Source organism: Sapajus apella, unplaced genomic scaffold (assembly GCF_009761245.1).
Source record: "Sapajus apella isolate SASKATOON/1434 unplaced genomic scaffold, GSC_monkey_1.0 scaffold224, whole genome shotgun sequence".
NCBI classification, from domain to species: Eukaryota; Metazoa; Chordata; class Mammalia; order Primates; family Cebidae; genus Sapajus; species Sapajus apella.
In genome coordinates, this window is record NW_022437164.1 from 259,007 (window position 1) to 268,728 (window position 9,722).

Below are 9,722 nucleotides of genomic sequence, written 5' to 3' on the forward strand. Positions count from 1 at the left end.
GTGCAATGGCGCGATCTCGGCTCACCGCAACCTCCGCCTCCTGGGTTCAGGCAATTCTCCTGCCTCAGCCTCCTGAATAGCTGGGATTACAGGCACGCGCCACCATGCCCAGCTAATTTTTTGTATTTTTAGTAGAGACGGGGTTTCACCATGTTGACCAGGATGGTCTCGATCTCTTGACCTCGTGATCCACCCGCCTTGGCCTCCCAAAGTGCTGGGATTACAGGCTTGAGCCACCGCGCCCGGCCTCTTCAGATTTTCTTAATTCTCCACCTGATTAAGACTAGGCCACCATCTTTTCTGGCAACCCAACCTACAGCCACTGCCATCTTCCTAATTAGCAGTCCCCCAAACTGCACTAAAACTGCGATTAACAAAACCGAAGATAACATGTTTTTGACCTTTCTTCCTAGAAGTCAAAGGGCTCTTCGGATAGAAAAGGTCAGGAGGTTCTGCATCAGGCTTGCCTTCACACTCACTATTAGTGGAAGAGCTGTGAAATCTACCCATCGCACACCTGTATTGAGTGTTTCAGTGTACTTACCCATCACCACACAAAAGTTAGAGTAAATTAACAAGTCATTCTGGCCCAAGCCCCTCAAAACGAAGGCAAATTTGGTGAACCAAGGTCCTTCACTGCCTGTGGTAATAACCTCAGTTCACTTAAGTCCTTTCCTGGAGAACCACATTAATCTCCTGATTCAAGAGGCACCTCTGGCCAGCACAGAGCAAGAAGGAAAGCATAACTTCAGGGTAGGGGGCTGCACATGGAATTTAGAAGTTGTGATTTAGCCTACAGCAAAAGATGGCAGCATTGCTAACATTTAGCTGGAAAAAGCATTGCCTGGACCACACTACTGGAGCATCTTTACTAAAGCAGCTTAACAGCAGTTGCCCAGATGTCGTTGCTGGATAGCGGTGGAAAGACCCATCCTTGGTGAACGAAGTTGCCTTTCGGATGATCGGATGGCACCAGGCACTGATCCCAATCATGCCTGATCTGGATGAGTGCTGGCAGGGAGTGTTCAGCTTGGAGGTAAAACTGCCAGAAAGGCTCCAAGAGGTGAGCACGTGGGAGCTCGTCTGGATCCCCAAACTCTGACTTCATTTCACGTTTCTGAAGTAAAATTTTCTTTTTGTTTCTTTTTGAATTTCCTTTTCCTCTCTTCCTCTTGGTCTCCTTCCAGCATAACTCTGAGGGCTCTCTTCAGCTTCATATAGTTCAGAGCGCTTTTTCATGAGTTTTCTCAGTCGCTGAAGATGATGCTCAAAAGTCTCATCTGCTGAGGCTGGAGGACAGATCCCTTTCCTCACTGCAGCCTCTTTCTACAGTTTCCTCAACTTCTCCAAAGCCCGAAGAATGTCCACCATTCTTTTGGTATCGCTTGTTTTTTCCCCACTTCAGACAGTAGGCCATCAGCGGCTGCTCGGACTTCCTGCTCTCGCTTCTTCTCCACCTCCTGCACACACTTGACCCTCCAGCGGTCAATCTCCTGCTAGCGTTCCACCGCCGGCTCGGCCTCTGCCTCCCGCTCGGCCTCGCGTTCCCGAGTCCCCTCCAAGGGGAGCCTGGGTAAACGGCTGTAGCCGCTCGGCCACTTCCGTAGGCCTTCGGCTTCGGCCTCGCGCAGGGTCTGGATCAGGCTGTGAAGCCGCCACACCAGGCCCAGAGACCCGCGCGGTCGCGCGCACACTTCGCCAAGGCTGGGCGCAGCGTGCGTGCCCTTGGTCACCGGACAGCCCGCCCGTCGCGGCGTCCAGAACACCGCCTCCAGGCACCGCCAGTCGCTGGAGGGCCGCATCCCAAGCAAGTAGGCGGGCGGCGGCGCCTGAGACCAGAGCGGGCTTCAAGGCAGCGCGGGGCCCGGAGTCTGCGACCACAGTAGCTAGCCGGCGTCGGTCCCTGGGAAGGGCCGGCACTGAGACGGCAGCGGAGGCGGTGGCACCGGCTATTAGGTGCCAGCGCCGCCACCGCCGCCGCACGAGACTTCCGCGGAGGCTCGGAGCTGCAGAGCCAGCGGAGGCTGAAGGAAGGGGACAGAGGCTCCCGGGGTGCTGGGGGAGACGCGGCGGGAAAGCCCGGGAAAGCCGGGGAGAGTAGCAGCGGTGGCTGACAGCCGAAAGGAGTGGGAAGTGGCGGCTGCGTGCTTGGGCGGGCCTGGCCGAAGAAGGGCAGCAACGCCACGTTCGCGAGGGAGATGCTGTGGGAAGTGACAGGAATCTGAGCGGTTCCTCAGGAGAGTTTTTCCGACGGAAGTGACGTCTTACGGCGCGCGCCGCCGGTAGACTCGCCCCTTCGGAAGGCTCGGTAAGTAGGTGGCCGTCGTTCAACCTTCGATCGTTCTGTTCGTAAATACTGTTCTTACTGAGCATGCCGGATGCAGAGCCACCCGCTGCTCATACAGTGAGACTGAGATATACAGATCTTCTCTTCTTGGAACGTCTTGTCTAGTATAACATAGTAATCAAGTAATCATGGTGAGTATCTTCGAGAGGTTGGAGAAGGTTATCCTAAGGAACTGCGGCTGCAGCTGAGATAGTTCCACATGGCTGGGGAGGCCTCACATCGTGGCGGAATGCAGAGCGTATAGCCTGCAGTGAACGACGAGAGAGCAATCCTGGTAATTCTTTTTTTTTTTTTTTTTAAATATATATTTTATTGCGTTTTAGGTTTTGGGGTACATGAGAAGAATATGAAGGATTGTTGCATAGGTACATACATGGCAATGTGGCTTGCTGCCTTCTTCCCCATCACCTATATCTGGCATTTCTCCCCATGTTATCCGTCCCCAACTCCCCACCCTCGCCCCCCTCCCCGCTGTCCCTCCCTTAGTTCGCCCCCGCCCCACAGACCTCAATGTGTGTTGCTCCACTCCCTGTGTCCATGTGTTCTTGTTCAACACCTGCCTGTGAGTGAGAACGTGGTGTTTGATTTTCTGTTCTTGTGTCAGTTTGCTGAGAATAATGGTTTCCAGGTTCATCCATGTCCCTACAAAGGACATGAACTCATCGTTTTTTATGGCTGCATAGTATTCCATGGAGTATATGTGCCACAGTTTCCCTGTCCAGTCTATCATCGATGGGCATTTGGGTTGGTTCCAAGTCTTTGCTATTGTAAACAGTGCTGCAATGAATATTCATGTGCATGTGTCCTTATAATAGAATGATTTACAATCCTTTGGATATATACCCAATAATGGGATTGCTCGGCCAAATGGAATTTCTATTTCTAGGTCCTTGAGGAATTGCCACACTGTCTTCCACAATGGTTGAACTAATTTACACTCCCACCAACAGTGTAAAAGTGTTCCTGTTTCTCCACATCCTCTCCAGCATCTGTTGTCTCCACATTTTTTAACGATCGCCATTCTAACTGGCATGAGATGGTATCTCAATGTAGTTTTGATTTGCATTTCTCTAATGACCAGTGGCGATAAGCATTTTTTCATGTTTGTTGGCCTCATGTATGTCTTCTTTTGTAAAGCGTCTGTTCATATCCTTCCCCCACTTTTGAATGGGCTTGTTTGTTTTTTTCTTGTAAATCTGTTTTAGTTCTTTGTAGATTCTGGATATTAGCCCTTTATCAGATGGGTAGATTGCAAAAATTTTTTTCCCATTCTGTTGGTTGCCGATTCACTCTAATGATTGTTTCTTTTGCTGTGCAGAAGCTCTGGAGTTTAATTAGGTCCCACTTGTCTATTTTGGCTTTTGTTGCTAATGCTTTTGGTGTTTTATCATGAAGTCCTTGCCTGTGCCTGTGTCCTGAATGGTTTTGCCTAGATTTTCCTCTAGGGTTTTTATGGTGTTAGGTCTTATGTTTAAGTCTTTAATCCACCTGGAGCTAATTTTAGTGTAAGATGTCAGGAAGGGGTCCACTTTCTGCTTTCTGCACATGGCTAGCCAGTTTTCCCAACACCATTTATTAAACAGGGAATCCTTTCCCCATTGCTTGTTTTTGTGAGGTTTGTCAAAGATCAGATGGTTATAGATGTGTGGCGTTGCCTCCGAGGCCTGTGTTCTGTTCCATTGGTCTATATCTCTGTTTTGGTAATTCTTTATTTTTAAAAATATATATTTGCCATGTGATGTTAATTTGCAATAGGTGTCATGATGAGAATAACCAAAATTGGGTAAATGTGACAAAAGATTGACAAACTGTTTCGCACCCTTAAATTATACTACGTCAAGAATGAGGAGAAAGCATTGCAAAAGACTACTGCAATGCTACTTATATTCTTGCAATAAAACCAGCAAAGCATCCATATCAAGAGAGTTCTTATCTCACTTCCAACATTTGCTCCTCACAAACAATTTGAATATCTGGCATCCAAAGTCTTATAGGTCTATAAAACTTCTAGTAGATTTTTATGCTCCTTTGCATGACTTTTCAAGGTAAAAAATGTTACTTGTTCATATAAAAGGGTTCTTATTTCTTGTTCGATGGCAGATTGAGTTTCTGGACTTAGTTTCTCTGTATCACTGTAGGTCATAACTCCAAGCTTTCACTAACTCCGAATTTGATAACTATCCGCCTTGCTATTTTAGCGGCATTATCAAAATCACTGGAAGTACCAGTTGTAATATGGTAGGTTCCAAATATAAGCTCTTCTGCCACTCTCGCCCCCACGCTAGCATCCATTAGTGCAAGCAACTGGACTCCAGTTCCATTTCATCTGTAACACTGGGTAACAGGAAGACATGTCCAAGTGTTGGCCCTTGTGGCATGATTGTAGCTTTGTTGATAGGCATTTCATCCTTTGTGTAATATGCAACAATGGCAGATTCATGATATACTGTGATAGATTTGTTTTTGTTACGAATGTTTATGCCGCTTTTCTCAGGCCCCATAAGAATTTTATCTTTGGAAAACTCCAATTCCCTCATGGTAAACATTTCTTTCCCATCAACAGCTGCAAAAGGGCATATATTTGGTAAAATTTAATTTTTACAAAATGTCCTGAATAGACAAAGCAATAGAAACAGAAAATAGAGGCTGGGTGCAGTGGCTCACGCCTATAATCCCAGCACTTTGGGAGGCCGAGGTGGGTGGATCATGAGGTCAAGCGATCAAGGCCATCCTGGTCAACATGGTGAAACCCCGTCTCTACTAAAAATACAAAAATTAGCTGGGCATGGTAGTACACATCTGTAGTCGCAGCTTCTTGGGAGGCTGAGGCAGGAGAATTGCTTGAACCCAGGAGGTGGAGGTTGCAGTGAGCCAGGATTGCGCCATTGCACTCCAGCCTGGGTAACAAGAGCAAAACTCCATCTCAAAAAAAAAAAAAAAAACAGAAAGTAGATTAGTGATTTCTTTTTTTTTTTCTCCCATTTATTTATTTTATTGCATTTTAGGTTTTGGGGTACATGTGAAGAACATGCAAGATTGTTGCATAGGTACACACGTGGCAGTGTGATTTGCTGCCTTCCTCCCCATCAGATGTAGGTGATAGTGATTTCTTAAGGCTGAGGGAAGAGGAGAAGTAGGACTGACTAAATAGGGGGTTCTTTCTGAGGTGATGGAAATGCTGTGGAATGGGGTAGGGATGGTGATTGCACAGCATAGTGAATACACTAAAAACCATTTATCTGTACACTAAAAAATGGTGCATTTCATATGGTGTGAATTATATCACATAACCACGTAAATAAATAAATAATTTATATGCAGGTTTCTGCCCAGGGTTTGGGAAGCTGGAAAGAGTTTCACTGCGTCCCTAACCGTGACTAAAACTCAGAACAGCTCTATAATGTAGATTTCATCTGAGACTATCAGAAATCTGAGCTCTGGGAGCAACTGAGTAACCTAAATGCCAAGGAGGAGTAGGATGCCATGACAAGCTCCACAGAGGCAGAACGCATGAGGGCAGGAGGCTGCATTACAAGCTGGGAAGGAAGAATCAGATGAAATTGTAATGAATTCCTGGAGAGTTAATGTTTGCTGGCCACCAAGAAACAAGTATCTCTGGGAACCTAAAACAGAAGGGCACTAAACACTCGCCCACAGGCTTTTTTCCAGGGGTCTCAACTGGGCATTCATAAGATAGATTGTGAGTAAGGCGGAGACCCAATCTTTGCGGTCAGACATGATTACCTTCCACTGTGCATGGTCTGAAATCTCACCCGCTGCCCAGATACTTCTCCCATGTGTAGAAAAAGACTTGTCACTGGGAGAAGTTCAGCAAAACTTGCCAATCGCACACTATGGGAAACAACCCATTGTGGATGTAAGAAGGTAGATTTAAGAGTCCCTCTATCCCTAGGAGTACTGCAGAAAATTTCTGAAACCACAAACATAGATATACAAAGGAGAGAGATGGGAAATTCCATCCCAAATCAACCAAAACTACCAGGTACAATCCAGCTGCCAAGGAGAAGGAGGACAGAGACACTGAAAGAGCCCCACCCTTCAGGCCCATACACACGGAAATTCCCCAAAACTGAGGCTAGGTGAGGACAGGAGAAATTTCTACTCCCCACCATGAGCCTATCCCTGAGAAGCAAGCAAGAGCAGTCTACAACTGGGGGAGGCCCTAAGGCACCAAGTGGAGTACAGGATTGATGCAGTGGAGTCCATCCAGCTGTGGGGTCAGCAGTCCCAATGCAAGCAGGAGGGACCCATGAGTGGAATTGCCATAGGGCAAGAAAGGAGGACATGCCTGGATGCAACACCAGTGACTCCCTCTCATGAGGGACTGTGTAGCCACCACTGTAGCTGAAAGTCTCACCTGTGACTAGCAGAGAGATCTGGATGTGATGCCACCCTTTGAGGAGACCAGCAATCCACCTGGTGGCAACTTGATGACATGAAACACATTCCACTCAGGAGGGGGCAGCAAATCTTCATTAGTTAGAAGAATGCTTGCACTGAAATTGGGTCTGACTGAGCTCGTTGTAGGAGTCTGTGAAGACTCAGAATGTCTGACTTGTTTAAACGAAATATCCCATGACTTATTCTCAGACTGAAAATCCAGATGCCCATGAAGTCAGTGAAGGGAATGAGAACGTGGTCACATAATATTCTGGGGATGACCTGAGATAGAGTTATGTACCATGCAGTGGTTTGGTATTGCTGGGACTCAGAGAACATTGAAATGGCCTCTTAAAATTGGATGTATTGAACAGTTTGTGAATGAGACTCTGCAATTTGGGTGTTCTGTTATGGTGTGGTAGATATAAATAGGGATATAAAAAGTTGCAGATGATATAAAGACGATAGATGATGCTATGTGTTTTGATAGGTAAAATGCATGGACTCAAGAGTAAAGTGAGAGATTAACGAACAGCATCTATCACTAACATTACAGATGACACACTTGGGAGATGTGCACGTCCTGTGACTGAACTTTTCGGTGACCCTGGGTTGGAAGATCTGCCCGGTAAGAAACCACTATGAAGGAACAACACAAAAGTTACTCTTTACCGAAAATGATGATTTTGTGGTGTTTCCTTTGGTTTCTTTATCACAGTATATCAGAAGGTAGGGAGAAAGAGATTATACTGTCCTGGGTAATTTTCTTAAATAATGATGAGGAGGATTTGGTGAAGAGAGGGTAATTGGGCAGCTTAGATAATTTGCTGTGGAACTGATGAAGTCTCCATGACTGGAGGTAACCATGCCTGGGCTTGGGGTTTGTATTGTATCCCCAAAAAGGTATGCTGAGATCCTAACCTCTTGTAGCTGTGAATATGAACTTATTTGGAAATAGGATCTTGTAGGTATAATTTGTTGAGATGTGGTGATACTGGCTTAGGGCATGATCTAAATCCAATATTGCTCACATCCTTAGAAGATATGAAAAAGACACACAGGGAAGAACAGAATGCCATGAAAAGATGGAGGCAGAGATGAGAATGAGAAGTCTGTAAACCAAGCAATGCTAAGAATTACCAGCAAGGACCGAAATCTAAGAAAAAGACACATAAGTTTTTTCTTCCCTCTGGAAGAAAGAAATTATATCAACATTTTGATTTTTTATTTCTGGCCTGCAGAACTCTGAGAGAGTAAGTTTATCTGGCTTTTAGCCAATACTTTGCAATAATTTGTTAAGACAACCTCCAAGAAACCAACACAGTGGGCAACTGCAACAAGAAAGCCTGAGACAGGCACAATAATCAGGTGCTCAGATTCCTCACAGTTGAAATTTTATGTTTATTTCACTGGGCTGATAGATTAGACAAGCAGAGTTTTTCATGCAAACTATGGCAGAATGTAAGCAGAATCTAGAAAGGGTGATAAGACAACAAAGCTGGCAAATATCAAGGATAACCTCAGGATTAATTACAACAGAGAACACTGTACTTTTCCTCTTTCACACCCATATGCTTTGTTTGCTCATTTTTAGGTAAATGTGTCCAGCATGTTGTTGCTTTGGCAGCACATATGCCAAAATCGGAATGATACAGAGAAGATTAGCATGGCAGCTGCACAAGTATGTTACTAAATTCCCTGAAGCATTTTGTGTATATTTTTTAATATGTCCAGCAAAGACCTGGAAGAGGTTATAGTGTGAAAAAGACATGAACATGAGGTTCATGGAACTATGAGCAGGAAAAAGTGCAGCCCACAACAGACAGGGCAGACCCTGGTGATGCCCCATCAATGTTGTCTGGGTCATCTCTTCTTTTTTTTTTTTTTTGTTTTTGTTTTTGTTTTTGTTTTTGTTTTCAAGACAGAGTTTTGCTCTTGTTGCCCAGGCTGGAGTACATTGGCACGATCTCAGCTCACTGCAGCCTCCTCCCAGGTTCAAGCAATTCTCCTGCCTCAGCCTCCCAAGTAGCTAGGATTACAGACACCTGCCACCATGCCCAGCTAATTTTTGTATTTTTAGTAGAGATGGGGTTTCACCATAGTGGTCAGGATGGTCTCGAACTCCTGACCTCAGGTGATCTGCCCACCTCGGCCTCCCAAAATGCATCTATTACAGGCATGAGCCACTGCACCTGGCCCTGTCGTGTCTTTTTAGTTCATGTCATCCTAAATCTCCACTGTCAAAAGTTTCCTCTCCTAGAGATTCTAGATGCTATAAATGATAACATAAATGAAAAAAATAGAGGACATTCTTTAGAAGAAGACATCAAAATCAAGTACTCAAAAACCTAAGACTCATAGTGTTCACCATTCAGTCAATAATTAACCATTTAAACATTAAAGAAAGTTTACAATGTTTACATTTTTCTTTTTTTTTTTTTTTAACTTTCCTCTGGCTGGGTAATTTCAAAAGATCTATCTTCAGGTTTAGAGATTCATTCTTCTTGATCTTGTTTGTTGTTGACATTGTATATTACATTTATTTATTTTTTTTTTTTTTTATTTTTGGGACGGAGTTTCGCTCTTGTTACTCAGGCTGGAGTGCAATGGCACGATCTCGGCTCACCACAACCTCCGCCTCCTGGGTTCAGGCAATTCTCCTGCCTCAGCCTCCTGAGTAGCTGGGATTACAGGCACGCTCCACCATGCCCAGCTAATTTTTTGTATTTTTAGTAGAGACGGGGTTTCACCATGTTGACCAGGATGGTCTCGATCTCTTGACCTCGTGATCCACCCGCCTCGGCCTCCCAAAGTGCTGGGATTACAGGCTTGAGCCACCGCGCCCGGCCACATTTTTTTATTTTTTCCATTGAATTCTTCAGCTCCAAAATTTCTGAGATTTTTATTAATCTATATCTTTGTTGAATTTGTCATTCAGATTATGAATTGTCTTCCTGATTTTGCTAAATTTCCT

The 9,722-nt window shown here is 45.1% G+C and overlaps 1 protein-coding gene, 1 long non-coding RNA gene, 1 other non-coding gene and 2 pseudogenes across 2 annotated transcripts; 3 read left to right on the forward strand and 2 right to left on the reverse strand.

The window, feature by feature from the left end:
- The window catches only part of LOC116544601 (leukocyte immunoglobulin-like receptor subfamily B member 2), a 72,562-nt gene that overhangs the window by 26,294 nt on the left and 36,546 nt on the right, over positions 1 to 9,722 (forward strand).
- LOC116544605 lies at positions 258 to 1,944 on the reverse strand (annotated as a pseudogene).
- On the forward strand, positions 2,087 to 8,642 carry LOC116544614. The gene is made up of 2 exons (XR_004265978.1): positions 2,087 to 2,621; positions 7,305 to 8,642. It is a non-coding gene; the product is annotated as an uncharacterized LOC116544614 (long non-coding RNA).
- On the reverse strand, positions 3,998 to 5,018 carry LOC116544610 (annotated as a pseudogene).
- Positions 8,364 to 8,466, forward strand: LOC116544637. Its single transcript, XR_004265982.1, has one exon. It is a non-coding gene; the product is annotated as a U6 spliceosomal RNA (small nuclear RNA).